We start from the raw sequence: 22,064 nt of genomic DNA, 5'->3' as shown, positions 1-22,064 counted from the left end.
AATTTAGGAAATGTGACCTATTTCCACTAGTGTCAGCTGAAATAACAACGGTCTTCACACAGGGCCTCAAACTCAGGCAAACCAGCCTGTGTCATGCCAGTTTATATTGTGCTATAGTGAATATTCCCAACATAAAACATACAATTAATCATATTATCACATACCAAAACCCAAATAGTGAACCTGCACAAACAGGAAAGTGATACACACATACACACATATCAGCAGATCAGCTCTTGTTACGAAAGTAGGTTTTGTGGAGAACTGATCTGATGGACAATAGTTGATTGTCAATAATAAAACAAGTTGCAGAGGCAACACTTTTCAGGTGTTTTGTCAAAAGTAGAAAGAAAGAAATTCCACATGTTTGGAGGGATTAAAGCTGGAGTGAAATAACTGAGAGAAATCACAAAACTGACTCAACATCGCTGATCAAAACTGGCACCAACAGCGCCTTGATACTTTTCTGGTGATTGACAACCTCCTGGGCAACTTGGCTGCTGTTGACAGTAGTAGTAGAGTAAAGGCTCAGGGTGGGTGAGAGAGGGAAGTCTGTGCCTCTGAGGTTATCACATATAGGAACCTCCCATCATCTCCAGGAAGGCTGTGCAGTATTTATGTTGACCTTGTGCGCCCAGTGAAGCGATGAGGGCTGACTTAGCCTGACAAGATCTCATGTGGCCTGTGTAAGAAAATGTGCAGCCATGCTTTTATATCTACCATGTATCAAACACACAGATAGCCGTGTTTAACAGGACGTGTTTGTTTAAATTATATATTATACTAATACTATTTACAAGAACATGTTGTTTTGAGGCCTTAAAATGTATTTTAGTGTTGAGCATTTGCACTGCAGCACTTGGTCTAAAGTATGAACATGTTTGTCCAATAGGTGGCAGTGATGTGACTTTATGGCTGGTCTTCATAGAGAAACTGAACTGAACAAAGCATGATAAATGAGTGAATAATGTTTTACTGTAGTACTGAATGTGATTTAATGAAATCCCATCATGCCCACCTTAGACATGCTGACCTCTGGTCACTTAAAGGAAACACTTAACTTTTATTGATAACTTTTATGAGTTATTATAGATTAGTCTTGAGTGATCATTTGGTGATATGTGTTATCACATCACCTGCTGCCGGTAAACCTTCTCTGCTAACATAACTGTGGTGAGTTTTGAACTCCCAACCTCCTCAGCATCGCTCTGCAGGTCACTGTCTTGTGTGTGCTGCACGCCAACCAACTGCACCACTGGAGCTCAACAGCTGGCCGCCTTTATTAACCTGAATGTTGAAAGTCTCATGAAAGAAAACAATGCTTCAGTCATTCAGTGTCTCTGGCAAACTGTTGATTAACATCACAGAAGTATTTGAAGTTTAAGTTGAGCAGGCACATTAAAGCTGCTACATGTAGTCAAAGACATCTAGTCATTCAACTGAATTGAATTCTGGGACGCACCTTTTGTCCAATGCTTTTAACTTTAAAAGTCACAAAGCACTGAACAATAAGCGCGTCCCAGCCAGGTTCATCACTTTTTTGTGTCTCCTGGAAACACTTCCATTTATGTCTGTGCTACTTGCAGCACCTCTCTGTCTTTGGTTGTGTTGTGAGTGCATTAGCTTGTGTTTTGTCTATTTCTATGCGTTTTCTTAAGTTGCAGTACCATCATACGTTTAAAACTGAACTGCTCCAGGTGAGGCTTGAACTCACAACCTCGGCATCACTCTGCAGGCTACTGTCTTATAAGTACCGCGCGCTGACCGATTGCGCCACTGGAGCTCGACACACCTCTGTGTTTATTAACCTGACTGTTGAGTAACATCATTAAAGTATTTCCCCTTAAAGCTGAGGTAATACCTTGGTTGGTTTTTCACAGTCTAAGGCTTGTAGTTGAGCAGCAACATTAAAGCTGCTACATGTAGTTTAAGACGTCCAGTCACCCAACTGGATAATCTGATTATCGTGATCTGTTCGTTCATTCTTTGATGACTTGTCACTTGGATTGTGTTGTGTTGACTATTGTGATCAGTGTGAGTTGTCTAGAGGAGTGTCGTTCACTGTCTTATTTTCCTCAGTCACCGTTGTAAAACTGAACTGCTCCAGGTGAGGCTCGAACTCACAACCTCGGCATCGCTCTGCAGGTTACTGTCTTATAAGTACCGCGCGCTGACCGATTGCGCCACTGGAGCTCGACATTGTGCTGTGCCTGAGGGCTCAAAGCATTGCAACTTAAGAAAAACGCATGCAAATACACGTGAGGTAAGCAAATACAGAAACGCACTGCAAATACTCACAACACAAGCCAATACACAAATGCGCTGCAAGTAGCACAGATGACAACGGAAGTGTTTCCAGGGGACACAAAAAAAAGTGATGAGCCTGGCTGGGACGCACTTTTTGTTCAATGCTTTTAACTTTTAAAAAGTCACAAAGAACTGAACGAGAAGTGTGTCCCAGCCAGGTTCATCACTTTTTTTGTGCTACTTGCATCTTGTGTCCGTCTTTGCTTGTGTTGTGAGTATTTGCAGCACACGTGTTTTTCAAATTGATGAAGATGTTTGGTGAATTTGCTTGTGTTTTTTGCAGTTGCAGTGCATTGAGCTCTCAGAGTTAAAGCTACATGTAGACAAAGACGTCCAGTTATCCAACTGAACTAACATTATCTATTGGCTTGTCCTTTGTCAACTAGTAACTTGGACTGTGTTTTGTTAACTGTTGTGATCAGTGTGAGCTGTCCAGAGTTCACCACCTTATTTTCCTAAGCTACCATGTGTGTAAAACTCTGCTGCTCCAGGTGAGGCTCGAACTCACAACCTCGGCATCACTCTGCAGGTTACTGTCTTATAAGTACCGCGCGCTGACCGATTGCGCCACTGGAGCCTGACGTCCCTCCGTGTAACACCGAACAACAGATTTAAAAATTCCTGGAAAGTGAGGCTTATCGTTTTGGCCAATTAGATCAGTTCTCAAGTTGAATTCAGGTGGTTATTATTATGTTGGCGCTTGGATGAGGTCACCAAAATAAGAAAAGAAGCATAAAGATGGAAGTTGTCCCACCTCCAAGTTTGTTTAAAATATCTTCTTCGTAATTATAATTCCTTCATTGCTCCACAAGGTGGAGATATGAGGTTCAAAAAAAAGAATAGATACTGTTTCTTCTAATTCCACTGGATCAGTTCATAAGATTCAGATTACTCATGGGTATTTCTGATAAGTAACACTGACAAGACAATTTAGAAACTTGTGGGTCAACAGTGGTCAATTCATTATTAAGTCTGTTAACCGCAGGTTTTAAAAGTAAAAGTATAAATAACATTAAAGAAAAAATGTGGAGAGCAGCAAGAAAGGGTAATTAATTCCTCATTTGAATTAACAGATTTCCCTCTAATGTCTATAAAAGCCTCCTGAAGCGTGAACGCACCTTGTAAATCCCTCCTATTTCTGCCCACACTGATTATCCTCGAAGCTTGTTTTCTGCAGCTACGCATTGTAATCAGTTCTTACAAAAGGGAAAGCAGCTCTCTGTATGTCCTGCACGTAATGTGACTCTCACTCAGTGTGTGACACAACAAAGAGCAAAGAGTGTTGGAGTAAATAGAATTTAGAAACAAGAATTCATTGTGTAGACTGCATGTGGACAGACATTTGTGTGTGCTTGTGCACCTGCGAGACTGTGTGTGAATTGTAAATTAGCTTAAACACCAACTTGCAAAACATAATGAAACTACAACTGATGCAAAAAAAAAAAAAAAAGTTGAAACAAAACTACACCTCCAAAAAAAACTGAAAACTAATTAAAATTCCAAAATAGGATCCTAGCACAGGCACCCTTCTCCTGTCTTTACTGGTGTCACATATATAATAGTTTAGGCCTAGTTCCCCCCCCCAGATATGGGCCCATTTGTCAGAAAGCTTGCCAGCACTGCTTCCTGTCCCGGCCTCCAGCAGAAGGAGGAGGTTGGTGTTAAAGTGATGCAGAGCTGTGTGTAACCAAGCAACTTGCAACTAAACCTGCAGCAAGAGGAAATATGGTCAAATACTCAGGAAACACACAAACTGTTTTACACTTTTGTTTATACACACATAAATTACACACTCACAATGCCAATACACAAAAAGACATTCAACACACACACCTGCCCCATTAAATGTTCAACACATTAATGTATCTCAATACATAAAGACTTCTCAATGAGATTAATAAATAATCAGGTTGACCCCACCTCCCCTCATTACAGTTCTCCTAAATCCCCAATATCACTGAGGAATATGAAGCCAAAATATTTGTGAGACTTTTGCCTAAAATGCAGTTTGCAGATTCTTGAGGACCGACCACCAAACTAAACCAAAACCAGTGAACGAGATAAAGGTTTAATACCTTTCCGTACCAGCTCGCCCTCCCTCCTCTAGATTGCATTATATTATTAGTGAAAGTCTCCATCTGGGATATGATAAAAGCTCAGCGACAGTATTTCTCCCTTTAGTGGTAGGGAAGTATGTGACTAAACACCCACACATGTACAAACACTGCTGCTTATTATTCTTGTCACCACAAAGTGTTGTGTTCTGCACTTGTAGATTTTGTGAGATAAAACGTCTGTCAGTATCATCAATATCCAGTACATTTTTCTTTAATTAAATAGCGTGGCAGTAAAATCAGTATTTAATGCTTAGAAACACAGCAGATGACATCTCCAAGTCTATGCTATTACTCAATTGTGTAAAATCTTATAATTACAACAAGCCTGCAGAAACAGATTTCAGACAGGTTGCACGGAACTCTGCAGGCTTGTAGTTGCTCGGTATCACCGCTAGGCGGCACTGTGAGGCTGGCCGGCGGAGCGGCAGTCACTCGGTCGGTCGGTCGGTCAGTCAATGACCTGTCATCCAGCAGCAGCAGCAGCAGCGGCAGCGGCAGCACCGTGGGCGGCGGGAGGGACAGACAGAGGACCCCCGGTGTGCTTCATACAGAAACCGAGGTTTCACTTCACTGATATCGCACATCTTTTATGTCACGTGAACACCGCCCTCGTTCACATCTGGAGATCGCGCTTGATAGTGAAACTACTCTTCCTCGTGTCCGCGTGATGTGTGGCAGGGATAACTTATGAAGTGACCGGCGTTAGCATCTCACCGGTGGAGCCGTCGGTGCTGGACTGGGCTACGGGAACCGGACTCAGTTTGAAGGTAAGCGGGGGAACAGTTGTGTGTCATACCGAGTCTTGTCGCCTCTCACACCGGCTGTCATTTACTGCACGCCTCGGTGTGAGGGCGATCCGTCAGCATCTCGCTCTCAGTGCACATATGCAGGTTTGAAACGGCGCTGCAGCACATGGGGGTCTCTGGGTGGGGTCTCCTGAGTCTTGCATGGGTGGGTGGGTGGGGGGGCATTGGGTAACCTTGTTAGGTGTGTATGTGATTTGTCTTTACTGGGAGAGTTTTGCACATCTGGACGACTAACTTCCAACCTTTCAATTAAAATTTAAAATGGCATTTTTTGTGAAGCCTCTGGTCAGGTTGTCATGTGAGGAGTCAAATGGGTTTACTGAAAGTGAGAACAGGTGTGTGTGTGGGTGTCAAGTCTCTCTCTCTGTCTCGCTCTCTCTCTCTCTGTCTGACACACACACACACACACGAACGGGTTGTGAGTGTGATAAATCGATTTCAAAGTGCTGCTTGCTCTGGTGCTGTGGAGATGAAGGGGACCATTTGGGTTGCTGGCTGCACAGAAATCCCACAGAGACAATTAAACCACTGACCTGTGGCATCAAGGATTTGTTTTGGCTTCCTGTTTGGAAAGATGGTAGGAAGCAGACACACACACACACACACACACATGTGGAGTAGCCGTTCAGATTTCCTCCTGAGGGAAACCGGATTCGAGGCCAGGGTTTGAACCTGTGACCTGCAGTACTTAATTGTATGTGGAGAATCAGTGCTGAGTTAATGGAGTGTGCCAAGAAGAAATTAGTGAAGATTCATATCTACACACATAACACACACACACACTTTCCAGACTCTAGACTTCAGCTTATAGCTATTATTATTATTATTATTATTATTATTATTATTATTATTATTATCTCCTCTATTTAGTGACTGCATTATTTTCCAGTGTTTTTATCTTGAATAACAGAATGTAATGGAACTAATACGACTCCACATATTAACTGCTGATTGAATGTTTTATTTTGGAGGGAAAACACAGTATCCCTGACTGAACGCTGGAATATTTCCTTCGAAACGTTAAACTTTATAGCATTCTCTCACCACTTTGCGACAGCCGTACTACTTGCTTTCTATTTAGAGCGATGGACGTTTTTCTGTTTACCAACCAAATCACCAGCTGTTTTATATGTTTTAAGAACTACATGAGGGTGAATGGCCCTGAGAGGTTTGGCAAAATATCTGTAATTTTGGCATGTCAAAGCTATTAAAATTAAAATTATCGCTGATTAATGTGATGAGTGTCATGATTAATTGATTGGTATTTAAAATGTTAATAAGGAAATGTTTATTTTCAATTAATGACTTTTATTTTGAAGTGATCCTTCAACCACCCTTCCCAGAACCTAAAACGAATCTTAATTTTAATCTTAACAGTAAATGGTGACTTTGACTCTCTAAATTACAACTGAAAGTGCTTCACATAGTGTGAAGGCATGAGTAAAAGAACACACCCACACACACACACACACACACAGACACACACACACACACACACACACACACACAACCTCAACCTCTAAACAGGAAGCTGACAGCATCCTGGAAGATGTTTCATCTGTTGCTCTGTGTACACCAGTGAAAGTATAGTAGGCGTCTGTAGGCACGGTGGCATTTTGCAGGTGTGTTTCTTTGGTTTCTCTCCCCTGGCACGCTGGGGTTACCATGTTAAGCGTGTTTGAACAGGTTGGGTAGGAAAGCGGCAGTGACAATAGCAGGTTTATTTCTGGGCCGCTGCTCTCAGAAGAGCAATGCACCTTCATGTTTATACGGAGCCCTCCTCTGGGTGCATCAGGGTGGAAAACTGGTTTGGTTTTACAGGAGCCCTCCAGCTTTTTCACAATGCATTTTTCATGGCAGCACGCCCATGAGTGGATCTTCTCCAGTGCCTACAAGCTGTACTGTTTATCTTTCTTGTGTTTTGTGCTGCTACTTGTCACTGCACAAGTTGTTCTTTCATCTAGTCAAGAAATCTGCATAGAATAGTGACGGGTGCTTTTGACTAAAGTAACTAATAAAAGCATTATCTGAAAGTCTTTACACAACTTGAAATTGCTGCTTATATCAGATTGTTTTCTGCTTCAGTTTGACATTCTGTCTTTTTGACAGAGTATTCATCTGAGGCATTCAGATGAATATTTCTCTTTCGGTTTCTTGCTGTATCAGTTATAATGGTGTCAGATGGCGTCAGAAAATTGTGAAAAATGCCCTTCGCAACTTTTCAGAGCTCAAGGGAACTGACCAACGGTCCAGAACTCACAGATATTCAGTTTACAAAAATGTAAAACACACTCTTTTTTACAGTGATTCTCAATCGTTAAGCATGTGGCCCCCTAAAGCAAAGCAATGTCCACCTGCGACACAGGCTCCACAAGGCTTTGAGCTGTAACCAGTTCATTTGAATAGTTTTTTAGGCGTACTAGTAGCGTGGCCTCAGTCTAACAGGTGGGTGCTCCACCAATTTGGTCCAGACTGAAGTATCTCCTCGACTATTGGATGCACAGACATTCATGGTGCCCAGAGGATGAATCCTAATGACTTTGATGTTTCCTCTAGCAGTTTGCATTTGTGGTCTTGAGTGAAATGTCTAACTATCGGAAGGATTGCCACGAAATATGGCACAGATGTTCATGTCTTCCTCAGGATAAAATCGTACTCTATCACTATCACTTAGATAGTCCTATGAATTAAACTCTTGCGCCATCATCAGGTCCGTCAGTCTCAGCTGTGGGGTTAGTGCTAATTAAACATTAGCCTGCTAGCGATATGTGAACATGATAAACATACCTGCTAAACATCAGCATGCTAACCTTTAGCCTCAAGCAGCACCTATCATACCCGTAGACTCTCACAGCTGTTTTCTTGGACCCAGTTGCACAATGTGACTCGCACTTTGCGGTCATGCATGTCGTTCATAACCAAAAAAAATTCGATGTGCACATACGCACTGAGGTTTCAGTGGTTAACTTGCAATAATCTGGTAGCTGCAGATAAAATATAACCAGCACATCTGCTCTGCGTAATTGTGGTTTGACAGTGACATCATCACTGCAGATGGAAGAGATACCTGCACCTGCAGAGGTAACTGTTAATACAGGTTTTAAGACCTGGATAGTTAAAGATCACAATCAGCAAACAGCTCAAAACTCTGAGCTGCTACATGAAAGACTAGCAGTGTCAGGACTGTGCTCCGCCCCGACTCACAGGATTTTCTGACTGACAGGTGATGGCTTGAGTAATTGAAGCTGTCGTGCAGTTAGTTTTACCCTCCGTCCCCCGAAAGACAAAATGATGAAGATTTGACCTGATCCCCAGCGATCTGGAAAAGGATTTCTCTAATCCTCTCCCTCTTTGCATCTCTCTTGTCTCTGTGTCTCATCATGTCTCTCTTTCAGTTTTTTGTGTCACACTCACTTTTGTTCATCGTCACGCTGAATCAAAACCAGGAGGGACTTATCAGTGTGACAGTCACACCTGCGCTGCCAGAGCACTCAAGCAAATTACTCACAGATGATACGGATGCACGCGTGTGTTTTATTTTTACTTTATGCAACTAAATAAGCGGAAAACTGAAAAATCTTTATATTTCAGGAATCACATTCTCATTTTTTGGCTGACTTTACTGATTTCCTTGACATAATTATAGATTGCAGTTATACTTATCCTCTTATTGACAGCCAGTATTATTGTAATCTTTCCTCAGTGTTTAAAGTCACACACTCACTTCTGTGTTGTTGGTTTAATTTTCCTTTTCCAGCCTAGAGATAGAGACAGAAATAGAACGGCTGCAGGGATTGTAGAAGAGAAAAAAAAAAAAGCACTGCACATCAGACAGATTGTCGAAGGTTAAACTGTGGCTGGAGGATCACTGACTGTACAGTGGACACATGGGTCACTGAGAGGTCACGAGTGGATCATTTACATAAGGGTATGGGATGATGCATAATGAGCAGATTTACAGTCCTGCAGTTACTTTGAAAACATCCATCTTATGAATGTTTTCAATAAAATGCAAACTAGGTTTCAATCTGCTGGGTTGAAGCTGCATGAACGGGATTCCTGACAAACATAAGAAGAGAATCTGAAGCTGCTTGTGTCTGCAAATGGCTGCACAGCGTAACGAACTCTGAGCCCTCATATACATATGACCTGAAGCAGGTCGTTTATTTTAAAAGGTCGTGGTTAACAGATACACATACACACACAACCCTCACCCTCACACACCGGGTTGGGCTGTTTGTGTCTACTTTTGCTTTATTTTTATTTATTATAATTATATAAAGGTTGATTTTTACATACAATGAAATAGTCAGTGTTTACATTCATATTCCTTCCATTTGGACTGGCATAAACTGGATTTTTTTAACCATTTATTTATAACAATTTCACCATTAATCTGTATTAACCATGCATCCAATATTTTTAGTTGACTTAACCATTGCAGAGATTTTGTCCATTAAAACTTTTCTTTCATTTTGCCTAAAAAGAAATTATTCAGTAGAAACAGATCTTTATCTTGAACTTGTAACAAAAGTTCTGGATGAATAGCAAACTCTCTTTCAAAAAGGAATTTTAATCTGACCATTATGTGGCGTAAACTGGTCTCCAAACCCGTCTTCAATGTCTTTTTGATGACAATGCAGTCCCCTGGACAGAGTTGTCCTGAGGGACTCCGCAGACTTCTCTGTGATGATCTTGAATAACTCCTCTCTTGTTTCTTTGAAACCACAATTATGACTTCCATTTTTCCCTCCGAGTATTCTTTTCAGAGCCAATTCTCTCTCCCCCCGCTATCTTACCCTAATGTGGCATCTGTGGGCAATTACCATTAACTTTTCATACAAGGCCAGCCAACAGAGGAAGCTCTTGTATTGGAGTTCACAGCATGGGTTTACTGGCTGCGTGGAGGGATGGCAGGAAGGAGGGATGGCAGGAGGGATGAATGGCTGCTGAGGAGGCCTATTCATTTCTCCAGGCGAGGCCACACTTGACTAGACACTTATTGTGACGGTGACCTTCCTGTCACCACGCAGCTAAGACAAAACTGTCTGTTTCTCTTTACTGTGTTATTTCATGTTTACTTTCTTTACCCTCTCTCTACCAAACAGCCATTCATTCTACTGTGACATATTTAAGCAATTTAAAGTCTCGGGGTTTGACTGACTCACATTATAAGACGTTTGCTGATAAATATATAGATAAACTTGATGAAGTGATTAAAACAGCATTTATGGCTGATACAGTTTATATTTAGACTCATGCTATGACAACGTGAGTGGTTGCGTGACCTTTAACCTTAAGAGGGATAATCAGAGGATGTCCTGTCATTACCATTGAATGCACAATAAGACATTTCTATGCAGTTAAAGTAAAGTGCAGCGTACTGGATGCTTTGTATTTTGGGGTTGGTTTATTGATACCAATCTCACTCTGTGACCCAGGAAATATTTCTGTTGATCATCAGTGTAAAATGATGAAACATGTGTCTGTTTTTAACAGTTTTAGTGACGCATTTTTACCACAAAACCATTTACTTTGATAGAAATGCTTCACACAGCTGCTGTGACCCTAAACCCGGGTCGATGACATCATTTTATAGTATTTTCCAATTTCTTCTCTGCGCAGTAAAATAACATTGCATGATTCAGTTTGTGTATAATTCTTTATAGGACTGCCTTACCTCACCCCTTTTTCCCCTGACAAACACAAAACGTGACAACAGGAGAGCAAAAGAAAGCTCGCTAATTAACCACATGGCTTTAGTGGGTAAACTCTGAAGCTTCAGGTCATCCGCCGTGTTGAGTCTTTTGAAGACGCAATAACATGACAGTTAGTGGTAGGAAGTTATGATGCTTGTATCCATGGGACTGAATCAACATCGACAATTCTCACGTACAAGGCTGAGATTGACCGTTAAAAACACATTTTAAAACATATTTGCATGCCTGTTCGTAGCTGGTCGCCTGCTGAGAAAGACATGGATCCATTGTTTAATACAAAGATTATTGCTGTTTTATGCTACAAGTAGCACATAGCATTGAACATTTGGCAGATATACTCTTTATGGACATCTTCCTCATGTTGAAATTTGTAACGTGGTGGTTGCATCACTTTACTCTGTAAAGATGTAAATGTTGTTGCAACTGAGTGATCGATGAGGGAGATTTTGCTTCTGTGCTCAGGCAACTTTCCTTAGGTAAACAACATCCATCCTTGGAGTGTGTAATTCTGGGTAGACTTTGAAATGGGGTTGTTCAGAGTGTTGTTTTTCCTATAACTCAGTGAACGCCAATGTTAATTCTGCAGATCTGGTCAACATGTGGCCTCTACTGTTATCTTTTCTGCAGTTTGGCAAAGATGGCGGAGGTTGGTAATGCCTGTAGTAAACAAACAACATTGTTGGTTGTTGTTCACTACTGATTTGATGGTCATGTTAGACCTTGGTAAAAACATGGTACTTGGTAAATGGTACTTAAGTACATTAAGGCTTAAAAAAAGACTTGACCTCAATTACATAAACCTCATAATTACAACTTTAGTTTGCCCTGTTTTGTTTTGGAGTTCTTCATGGATGTTTTGGAAGTGAGTTTGTAGTCCTTGGCGGAGCAGTCAGCCAGAAGGTTGAACATGGACCTAAGCAATGATGCATCTTTTAGAGATCTGCTGTGTCTCTTGCAGCCTCCTGTGTGATTGATGAGAGAGTGCAACATCCCAGATGTAAACGTTTACTGTATACTTACTCTATATTATTCAGGTGAAACTGTAGTGTCTGTCTGTTTGTTCTGGGGATATTCTGCTGCTACACTTTCACTTAGCATTTTGTTCTTTACTATCAGCACCAAGTCCCTCCCTATGTAGAAGAGAAACTGAAGGACAAAATGCTTTGTACATTTCATTAGAGGTGCAGAGACTAAACTTCCAGAAAGTAAATATTTTAAAAACCTTTTCACTTCAGTCACGTTTATTTTTGTTCTAACAAATGTCGTCTTTGAAAACAAGGAATTTGAAAAAAGAGAGAATACATTTTTATACAAAAGGTTTCACTGTGAAGTAAGAATAGCACGCATGTAGGAACTTGCTTTTTATATCATCGTCATTGATGTGCATGAGTGTTCCGGCAGCACAGCTAAATCTGTCATGTTTGATGAGTTGAATAGAGGGTCAGAGAATGAAAAAAATAAAAACAAAGATGTGAAGAGCACACAGAAACTAGAAAAGTGAAAGAGGCTGCACACAATATGAAGCATGTGAAAGAACAAAGTTCACGTCACTCTTGTGTTTCTGTTAACTCGTGATTGGGAACTAACACACCTTCAGGCAGCCATTTTGGAAGTGCCGAACGTTAGCAATGCTAACAGGTGATTAAGTTTCTCACATTATGACTCCTCTGTATCTAAAGACATGGACACAGTTGCTTGGGACAGTTGTTTTTGGCTCAAAGGGACCAATTTGCTTCTGATCATCAGTTTGTGCTCATTTGAAGTTTGTTAGCTTGCAGCTTCTTAGCTAATTAGCAGGATTAAAAAAAGGTTTTTTTCCCATTTAAATTGAGCTAACTGTACTGTTTTCTCATTACAGCTTATTTGGAGTAAAAATACTGAAATACCAAAGAGATTGTAGAACTGCTGTTACCTGTGTTGAAGTACCTGCAGTCTGCAAACAAATGTATTAATGTATTAATCACCATGAATGTTAGGTTTAGGATTATTATTCATGTAACAAAAAAAACAGCATTCAGCTAACGTTGCATTTATGTCAAACGGACATTACTATAATTACCATATTTTCTTTTTTCCTGAAATCTTCTTTGGAGCTTAATAATAAGGAAGTGCTTAAAATCGCAAATACATGGACGCCAAACTCTGTTGTTAAAGGTGATTAAATGCTAGATGTTGAGCTATATTGACCTATTCTTTAACTCTCACACAATCTCCTCTGCAATAACACAACCATCCTGAGTTGTCCTCTCATGTGACAGAGCTACACGATGGCTCGAGGTTCCGCTTAACTAGATTTTAGATACAAATTTAAAGACCTTACTGAAGAATTTGTACATAAGCTGAGAAAAATCACATTTTTGCAGCGTCCTGCACCTGCCGTTGTCGGGCTCTGAAGCAGCGTAAAAAAAAACACAGCCAACGCTCAGTCTCGGCTCCTTCTCCCGAGCTTTCTGCTCATTACTTTGTGCTTCTTTCTGATTTGTCCTCCATCTCTTTTACGCTCTGTGTCTCTTACTTTTTGATCTGTTTCTCTTCCCCTTTATTGTTCATCCCCTCATCTTCTGTCACTTCATCCTGCAGTCTCTTGTGGCTAGCGTCACCAGATGTCCTGTTTGCTGAGAAAACTCTGCGATTCTTTTAAGACTTATACCTGGCACGGGAGCGGAGGAACCATTATACTCTCTCCTGTGGCATTTTGTGGCAGGCGACTGCGATCTGAGCTTGTTGGAACAGTCGAAGTGATGAATGGCAGCGCTGGCTTTTTGTTTTAAGCTTTTTAAGCTTTTTCCATCAATTTGTTGCTGCTGGATTTTCTGCAGCTGTCAGTGGTTTGTTGCTGTTAAACCTGACAATTAATTCATCAAGTCATCTGAACTTTATTTTTGTTTTAACTAAAACTTTTATTGACATGTTTTTCTTGTAACTCAAATCTGATAACATTATAAAATATTGTAAAACCTGTTTGATGATGATGATGATGATGATGTTTTTTGAGGAAGATCAGAAAAGTTAAAGCTGCTATAACCAGTAGTATTATATTAACAGTGAGAAGTGTCAACAGACAGATGACTACGTGTAAAATGAAAGTGCTTGCTTGTAGCGACACATCCACATATAATTAGATAGACAGAAAATTATCAACCGATTTTAGTTTTAGTTTCAAAACACATCTCTTTCACTACATTTACACCTGGAGTTTTTGAATCTCCAGGGTTGCATTTTAGTCTCGATGGGCAGAAACAGAGACTTTTGGAAACGATCATGTAGACGCCCACGGCGGCTGCCTGATTGGGTCTTATTAGTCATGACTAACAGTGGCGAATGCAACATGAATAATGTATTAAAGCGTTACCGACCTTGTTGTTCTGCATTTTAACGCTACAGCTGCCTTTGCTGTTGCTCGTCTGTAGTATTTTCGGCAACTTACCAATTGTAGAGTAGACAACTCTCTTTCTGTTCACATCAGCATGTGCATGAATGGTACAGACAGAGTTTTTTTCTGATACAGATCTAAAATCGTTTTCATTTCAAAACAGGAGTGTGGACGTAGCCTTAGCGTCATCAGGTCGACACAAAACTTAAAAGGTGATAATACGTCAATATTGTGGTTGCAGCTTATTTCCGATGCCCCCAAGTGGCACAAACATCAGTTAATGCAGCTTAAGGCTTCTGTTTAACCATCTGCACTGCAAGGTAAAAAGCATTTTGTGCTAATGTGTCTAGGAAAGTGTCTGAAAATCAGTTTCAGGTAACATTTACCCGTCATTCATGATGATACACGGACTGGCGGAGGTTCATGCACTGTTATCTCCGCAGCTTCACCACAACCAAACTGTGCGCCGTGACTCAGAGGCAGAAACAGGTAAACTGATGCAGATGTCTGGCACAGAAAGACGGACGGACACGGACTCACACACTCACTGCATGCATAGAGGTATGAATTAACAAGCACAAACTCATGCACACATAGTCCCGCATTTTTTAACCACGCAGCATGCCCACACACTGAAACTATGCAAATGGTTGTCACATGTTGTTTAGACATGCATGTGCGAGGTAGCCAACTGTTTTTGATTGAGAAAAAAATAGTTGTCTCCTCCACGGCCATCTCTCTTTTCCCTCCACACAGTATCATGCTCTTTATTCTCCACTTTGCTGCAGTGGATTTCCTTTTGGTTTTTTTTGCTCTTTGACTTGGTGCAGCATGTCTTTCCACTTTTGCTCCCAGCTTTCTACCCCCTCGCTCCTTTCATCTTCTCCCAACATGACATCAAGTCCCTTTTCTGCTTTTTTTTTTTTTTTTTTCGTCTCTCTCCATCTGTTGGTGTTTTCCTCTTCTCTCTGCCTTCACATATACTCAGGTCATCTGCAGACAAGAGGCAGTGTGAGGCTTGTGGCCACGGCTTTATCGTCATGTTACCGCTGTGTTAGAACATCCCAGCCATGATGAATTCATGCAGAACTTTTTGAAAAGCTTCGATTATTTAAATGTTTTTTATGCCGTGAACATTTGAGGTGTTGTAACGCCCGCAGCAGTTACCTGAAGGCTTTTTCACTCGCAGACTGCTTCGTCTGAAATACATGGGTGTGAACTGAAGTGCAGTGGGTCGAGGTTTGAATGTATGCCAGACTAAATGCCTCTCCTGCATGTGAAATTTAAATGCAGCTTCCCCACAGGCCACGTGTCAATCTGCAGTGGGAAACACTTGATAGCAGTAGCCTATGCCAATCCTTTAATCATACCTTAATGACTTTCATGGGAGATATTTCTGACTGTGAGAAAGATCTGAGACTTTCTGATTATGCAAAGACAAGTGTGGGGGGAAGTGTAGCTGTGGATTTTGACTTTCCCTGCTTTTGCCCTGGTTTCAAGTTGCCAATTAAATCTCTCCTGCTTAGACGGCTGAGTAGTAGAGAGACATGATTGCGCTTAGAGGCAGACAAACCATGTATGTCCGACCTCTGATCTGCTCTGATTGTCTGAGCAACTGTTTATCTCTGTATATTTAAGCTGTTTTTTTTTTTGCTGTTCCCTTATTTATTAAGGCCAGAGAACAGTCTAACGGAGGAAGAAAAACTCCTTCCTTAAACATATAGGCTTCGCATTGATTTCAACCACAACTGAAAAAGGTTTTTTTTTTTTTATTATTTTTATTGCTGCATCTAACAGTTTGATGCACAAAAATAGAGAAATATCTGTCACAAATCCCAAGGGAAGTTTCATCAGATCAGAACTAAACCTGAAGATATTCAGTTTATTATATGGTAAGACAACGAAAAGCAGCAGATTTTCACAGGTGAGAAGCTGCTGGAAACTTCAAATGTTTGTCATTTTTGCTTAAAAATTATCAGTAAACAGTTCAACTAGTTCAATCCTGAGTTTTTGAAAAAATAACTCACTGATCTCACTTTTCTGTGAGGACACTGCTGAAATTGTAATTTCAGTAATTTTACCAGCTTTTCTGCGGCTGCTCAAACCGGCCAATCTAAAGTACAATACCTAGCTTGCCTTGCTAACGTTTTACTGCCTGTTTTAAGGAGTTTGAACTGCTGTTTGATCTAGATAACTGAATTATGCATTGGTCTTTGGTATATATTTATACATACACAGTATAGTTTAGGCCTGTTTAGGTTTTATATGGGATTTGCTTCTTATAGTGTAAATATTTATGGGGTAATGGTTGCAGAGGGACCCGTTATGCTACGGCACTGTGTGGCTTCATAAACAACTGCAGCAGCACTCTCGGCCACATAGGAACCAGTCAGCACAACCAGCTGGACCTCATGTCTGTGACGCTGTAGCAGCTCGAGCTGAATGGGGCGAAATGGGCTGCAAGGTACCTGGGCTCTTCACAGGAATGTGCAGTATTTCCAAGCATCAAGTGGAGGCAGGTTGGGCAAAGGTTGCAGCATGTGAGGAATCAATGATGGACCGCAGAGCTAATCATTGTGCATTTTAATATGCCGAGAAGTTAGCAACTACAATTCCCACAATTACTGATCAGTGCATGATGTTGCAGGATAATTACCGATGATTGCACAGATATCCTCGAGGTGTGGTTTGAACTCAACCCAAGATACACACACTGACCAACTGTGGCATCGTAGCTCCTAATGACAGACAACGTTTTATTGCTGTTAATGCTTAGATTTAGTATTTAATCAACAATAAACCATTACATTCTTATTTACTGTAAACAAATGATACCATCAATCAAGACTTACAGTCTCTACAATGCCACCGTGTCGCGTTTGAAGTTGGTTGACTGTTTTACAGCACAGAGTTTCTCACAATGGCAGATGGTGCACGGATTGAGGCAACTGGAAAAATCACTTTGTAAATGTTCGTCCTCTTCAGTGAAGTGAATGAGAAATCCAAGTGTCACCAGGGAGTGGGTAGTAGATACAAGCCTCCATTGCCTTCAAAGGCATTTTGTGACGGGACGGGACGGGGGGGTTAGGAAATATGGTCTTAATTTGAAGAAAGACAAGCAGTGACACAGATCCTGGCATGTACAAAGCTTTAAATCAGCTTGACTACAGTCTTTTTTATTTACCATGAATTATTCCAAGGTGTCATTTGAAAGTGGTATAAAAATACAGTACCACACACCCTGTGTGTGTGTGTGTGTGTGTGTTCCATGTGTGTTTTTGTACTGTGTGTGTGTGTAATTGAGTGGCCACATGTTTCAGCCTCCCTGCACACTGACGAGAGTGGGAGAGTAGCAGCACAGTGGCTGATTGACTAATGAATCGCTCACTGTCGCGTAATCTGCGGTAACGAGATGAAAGACAGACACCACAGGACAATAAAAATCATGTTTAGACAGATGGCTTCGGCTCGTTAAGACCCCCCACTGTACGTGTCTGTTGGTACAAACATGTAAGTGAATAAACTCCAGACTGATGTTATCGTTTTGAGTTACTGAACCAATCGATGTTGTGTCATGTAGTCAGCGTCTGTTTTCTTTCATCGTTGAAAGCCCTGTAAGGCCTTTGGCTGGCTGTTTGGTATCTGCGTCAATTATTGTATAAATGTCCACAAAACATTGGTTTCTGGGTGGCTCAGGCTTTATAGTCTTAAAGCCCGGAGCATATGTTACACCAGGGCACGTGCTGCACCTTTAGTAAGTATCAAAGAAACAAATTTCCTATAACACCAGAGTTAAGAGATAAATCTGTGAGATAGTTGAGAATCAACGAGGCCATATGGTGACATTTGGTTTTCTGTAGAGATAAGCTTTAATCATGCTCTTTGTCTGCTCCTAAATCCCATCATCAGTAAAAGGTTAATAGATAATGTGGAGTCATGAAAGCCTCAGCAAATCAAAAAGTAGAATTTAGATGAAAATGTTGGCCAGGAAATGATAAATGCTCCCAGGTTTTCTCTGTTGATATCATTTCTTTCCATATTGTTTGTTCTCTCAGAGATGGAGATTTCCATAACTGACATACTGCTTCTGTTGTGGCAGATGTTTAATCAGTTATTTGTGTTTGTTTGCGTAGGTAGCAGCAGATTACACTCACACACACGCACACTCGCAGTGCAGCAGGACTCTGCAAACAGAAAGGAAATGACCCACTGTGTTATGACTGTAACATCTGGCACAGATGAGAGCCCAGAGCGTACACAGTCCAGTGGTGGTGGTGGTGGTGGTGGTGAGAGGGGGGGAGGGGTGGAGGGCAGGAGAGAGCACACGGCATAACTCACTTTTAATCTATGCGACCTACTCATGCTTTGTTACGTCAGAACAAACTGGGTGATGGAGATACAGACTTTTCAGAAGCTTCCAGAGCCGAGATTTTCATGAACGCAACATTTTAGGTTTATTTCTTCACGAGTTTCCGATGTAAAGCAAGGTCGAATCTCTGACCTCGTTCATTGTTCCATTATATAAATAACACTAAATGTATTTTTTCTCCATTTCTTTTAATTGCTAATTGAATACACTTGCCTATCTTTTGATTGTCAGTCAAACAAAGTAAGTTTTGAGGATGTGTCGTCTGTTTTAAAGGCATCCATCAGTGCAGTGTGTAGTGTGCTTACCAGTGTGAAGTTGAAGACTTAACCTTTAATTTGGAGCAGGCAATTTTCTCAAGGCTGCAATCAGTCAGTTCCCATGACCACAGCTGCTGAAATCAGTGTCCTGAAAAAGAAAATGCATTAACACTAAAGCTAAAATGCACCCAGAGGTGCTGTTGGGCAGGTTGTAGTGCCTATTAGAGCAGAGCAATGCCGGCGTAATGAGGTTCAGACCTACCTGGGTTGTCTGGGCATTAATCTGCCGCCGAGTCCCCAACCAATTAACTAGGAAGTGTACTGGTAATTGTCAGTTTCACACCACCTTCCTCTTTCAGAGCAAAGAAAAGAGCATGAATCCTCCCCCTGATATACCATTTACCTGCCAAAACAAAATAAATATATGTTCGGACCTGAAAGTCTGGCTTTCCTAACAGAGCCGGCACAAATGAAGCCAAAGTATCCAAGGCCGTTCTGATTTATTCTGCTTCATATTAGACTTAAAACAGACTTTTGGCAGCTGTTGATGAGGATCTGATTTGACTAAACAGCTTTGGACAGAAAAATACTGTTGATTTTCCACCATGTTTGTTACTGGTGGTGACAGCAGTTAAACACGGGTCACAGAATCCTGGAGGCAGCAAAACAAACTATTATGATTTTGATTGCCTGACTTATTTTGAAGGAAGAAATCGGCCTTTATCCATCATTCTGTGAGCAATCGTGATGTGATTTCATGCTGGACATGGCATGACAGCAGGGCACAGTGAAAAGAGCTGGTTACCTCATCTGCTGTCAGAAAATGCCCAAAACATGTTGTCTTGTTTTGTAGATGCTTTTTGGAAGAACAATTGCAACAAGCGCTGAGGTCGCTGACAGACATGCTGCGTCGAAGCTGCTCTGACTTATTATCTGTGTTGCATCTTTCACTTTTATCAAACCTCACCACGCATTAGAGTATAGATTTTGTTTCACAGAAAAGCAGTTATTTGTTGACAGTTGTGAGACAGGAGTTGATGATACGAATACACACAATACTGTGAGCAACCGAGCTAAGCTAGCTAGCTAAGCTAAATGACTCGAAGCAAGCTTGTCTTTTTGGTCCTCAGTAATTCTGTACTGAATGAAATGGTGCAGAGTGATGAACACGTTAGAACACAGTAAATGGACCGGAAAAGAGAAAATAGAAAAAAGCTTGGAGCGCTGTTGCGACTGATTAGCGTTAGCCCATCTGGCGAGCATGTTGGTGGTTAGCTTGCCAACTAGCTCTGTGAGCAGTCACCAGATTACCAGAATCAAATATTACACAAAGACACAAGAATTAATTCAGTTTGACTCTTTCTTTTGTTTGACTGGGCCTTTTACACAAACTACTGAGGAATTACAAGTCGTGAAATAGTTTGTTTTATTTATACACCATAAAATAACGTACCCGGCAGAAACCCAGCTTTGTCCTACCGTTATTCTGACAGTATTAAAATTTAAGCAGTAGTGTAAACGAAAATATCTTATATGTTTACAGATAAAAAGTAACTTCAGTTTGCAAGGAGGTGCAGACATGAAACAGAAAACCAGAAAACCAGAAAGAGAAGGAACAAGAGGGGGATGGTTGGAGATTTAGAGAATAAAAGGACACAGAGCAGAGATTAGGTTTTGGACTACTTAACATAAAGATCCTTTGAATATTAAAGCTTTCTGACATGCCGTCACAGTGAGTTGGTGCCTCAGTCTCAAGCAGTGTCGGGACAAGTCTCGCTTCGGTGCCAAAGTGATGCCTTTGTTTCATTCTGTCTCAGCATGTCAGGAAATGTCACTGTATGTAAAGAGGATCCAATTACACCACTGCTCTGTCCCCCTATAGACACCACAGGCTGCAGCGCTGCACAGAAGGTTCACGTTTCCTGTGATATTTTCTAGAAAGGTCACAACTGTAACTTAACATTATGGGTGGTGTGAATGTGATAAATGAGTCAAAATGAGAGTTTCTTTCGATATGATAAATTACCGTTGCACTTTCTGCCTTGGTATTGTGTTACTGAATCTTTCATGCACAGTATACGGATCTAAATCTGAGAGGAAAGGGGAGGAAGAGAGCTTTAAAGGTGCAAGACGATTTTCTATCTTTGGCTGATAAATCTCAACCCAAGTAAAATAAAAAAATTTAACACCTAGGTGTTAAAGCCCTTTAACTCTCAGTCTTTCTGCTTTGAGAATGCGTGTGCGGGTATCCGAGACACCGCTTCCTGCTGGGTGCTGATGACACCATCGCAGCGGTGTCGCTGTCCAGTCAGGGGTCGGTATGAGCCTCTGAGGCCTGACAGCAGGATGATGTCATGTGGTGTACAGCACAGGGATTACAGCCCCTAATCTGGCATGAAAACCCAACTCGAGAAAAAAAAGAAAAAAAAAAACGAGATCATGATCATGGAATAGCAAATGGTGGATGTAGGAAACAAGATGAAAGAAGAGGAGATTGGTTTTGGACCGCACGGCATTTCTTCTTCAGCCGTATGGAGGATTGTAAAAATCTGACGTGGGAGACTGAAGCAATGGTTGTCAAGTGAGTGTTTATACACTGTGTGTGTGTGTGCGTGTGTGTGTGTGTGTGCGTGTGTGTGTGTGTGTGAGAGAGAGGTGGGGGGTAGGTTTGCAGGTCCATATTCATGCTGTATTGTACAATCTTAAGAGCGTTTCTGTTCATGTCAGTGTTCGCACAAACACCGAGTGTGTATCATCACCACAGAATAAGCAAAGGATGTGGTTATGGATTGTTCTGGTGAAAGTTTCTATTTGCAGGGGTGTGTTTATCCTCAGTGACCGTAAGAGAATGCGCAAGGCTTCCACATGTGGCCACAGAGAGACCAAAACACTGACATGGACAGTCAACTTTGTATAATCCGCCTTTAGTTTTACATTTTTCCTCAAGACCAAACACCGGGCTGGTTTGTTTGTGTGTATATTTACATAATGTATATAGTGTATCTGGATACGAATCCTCAAAGTCCATTCATCCATCCATCCAATAGCAGTACCACTCATCCTTTGAGGGTGTGTGTGTGCGTGTGTGTGTGTGTGTGTGTGTGTGGGGGGGGGG

The 22,064-nt window shown here is 41.3% G+C and overlaps 1 protein-coding gene and 3 non-coding genes across 8 annotated transcripts in view; 1 reads left to right on the top strand and 3 right to left on the bottom strand.

The window, feature by feature from the left end:
• Positions 1-1,689: 1,689 nt before the first annotated feature.
• On the bottom strand, positions 1,690-1,783 carry trnai-uau. Its single transcript has 2 exons — positions 1,746-1,783; positions 1,690-1,725 (listed from the first exon to the last, which is right to left on the bottom strand). It is a non-coding gene; the product is annotated as a tRNA-Ile (tRNA).
• Positions 1,784-2,099: 316 nt separating this feature from the next.
• trnai-uau lies at positions 2,100-2,193 on the bottom strand. The gene is made up of 2 exons: positions 2,156-2,193; positions 2,100-2,135 (listed from the first exon to the last, which is right to left on the bottom strand). It is a non-coding gene; the product is annotated as a tRNA-Ile (tRNA).
• A 597-nt stretch (positions 2,194-2,790) lies between these two features.
• On the bottom strand, positions 2,791-2,884 carry trnai-uau. Its single transcript has 2 exons — positions 2,847-2,884; positions 2,791-2,826 (listed from the first exon to the last, which is right to left on the bottom strand). It is a non-coding gene; the product is annotated as a tRNA-Ile (tRNA).
• A 2,054-nt stretch (positions 2,885-4,938) lies between these two features.
• The window catches only part of LOC111220088 (inactive rhomboid protein 1-like), a 36,553-nt gene continuing 19,427 nt past the window's right edge, over positions 4,939-22,064 (top strand). For 4 of the 5 annotated variants that reach the window (XM_022743052.1, XM_022743051.1, XM_022743053.1 and 1 more), the window contains exon 1: positions 4,939-5,191. The gene's annotated coding sequence lies outside the window, so the exon portion shown is untranslated. Of the gene's footprint in view, positions 5,192-5,710; positions 5,808-22,064 lie in introns of those variants that run through there. The other variant, XM_022743050.1, reaches the window with a different exon arrangement.

Source organism: Seriola dumerili, unplaced genomic scaffold, assembly GCF_002260705.1.
Source record: "Seriola dumerili isolate Sdu_G_001 unplaced genomic scaffold, Sdu_1.0 BDQW01000068.1, whole genome shotgun sequence".
NCBI lineage: Eukaryota > Metazoa > Chordata > Actinopteri > Carangiformes > Carangidae > Seriola > Seriola dumerili.
Note: the sequence above shows the minus strand (reverse complement) of the source record. Positions and strands in the feature narration are given on the sequence as shown.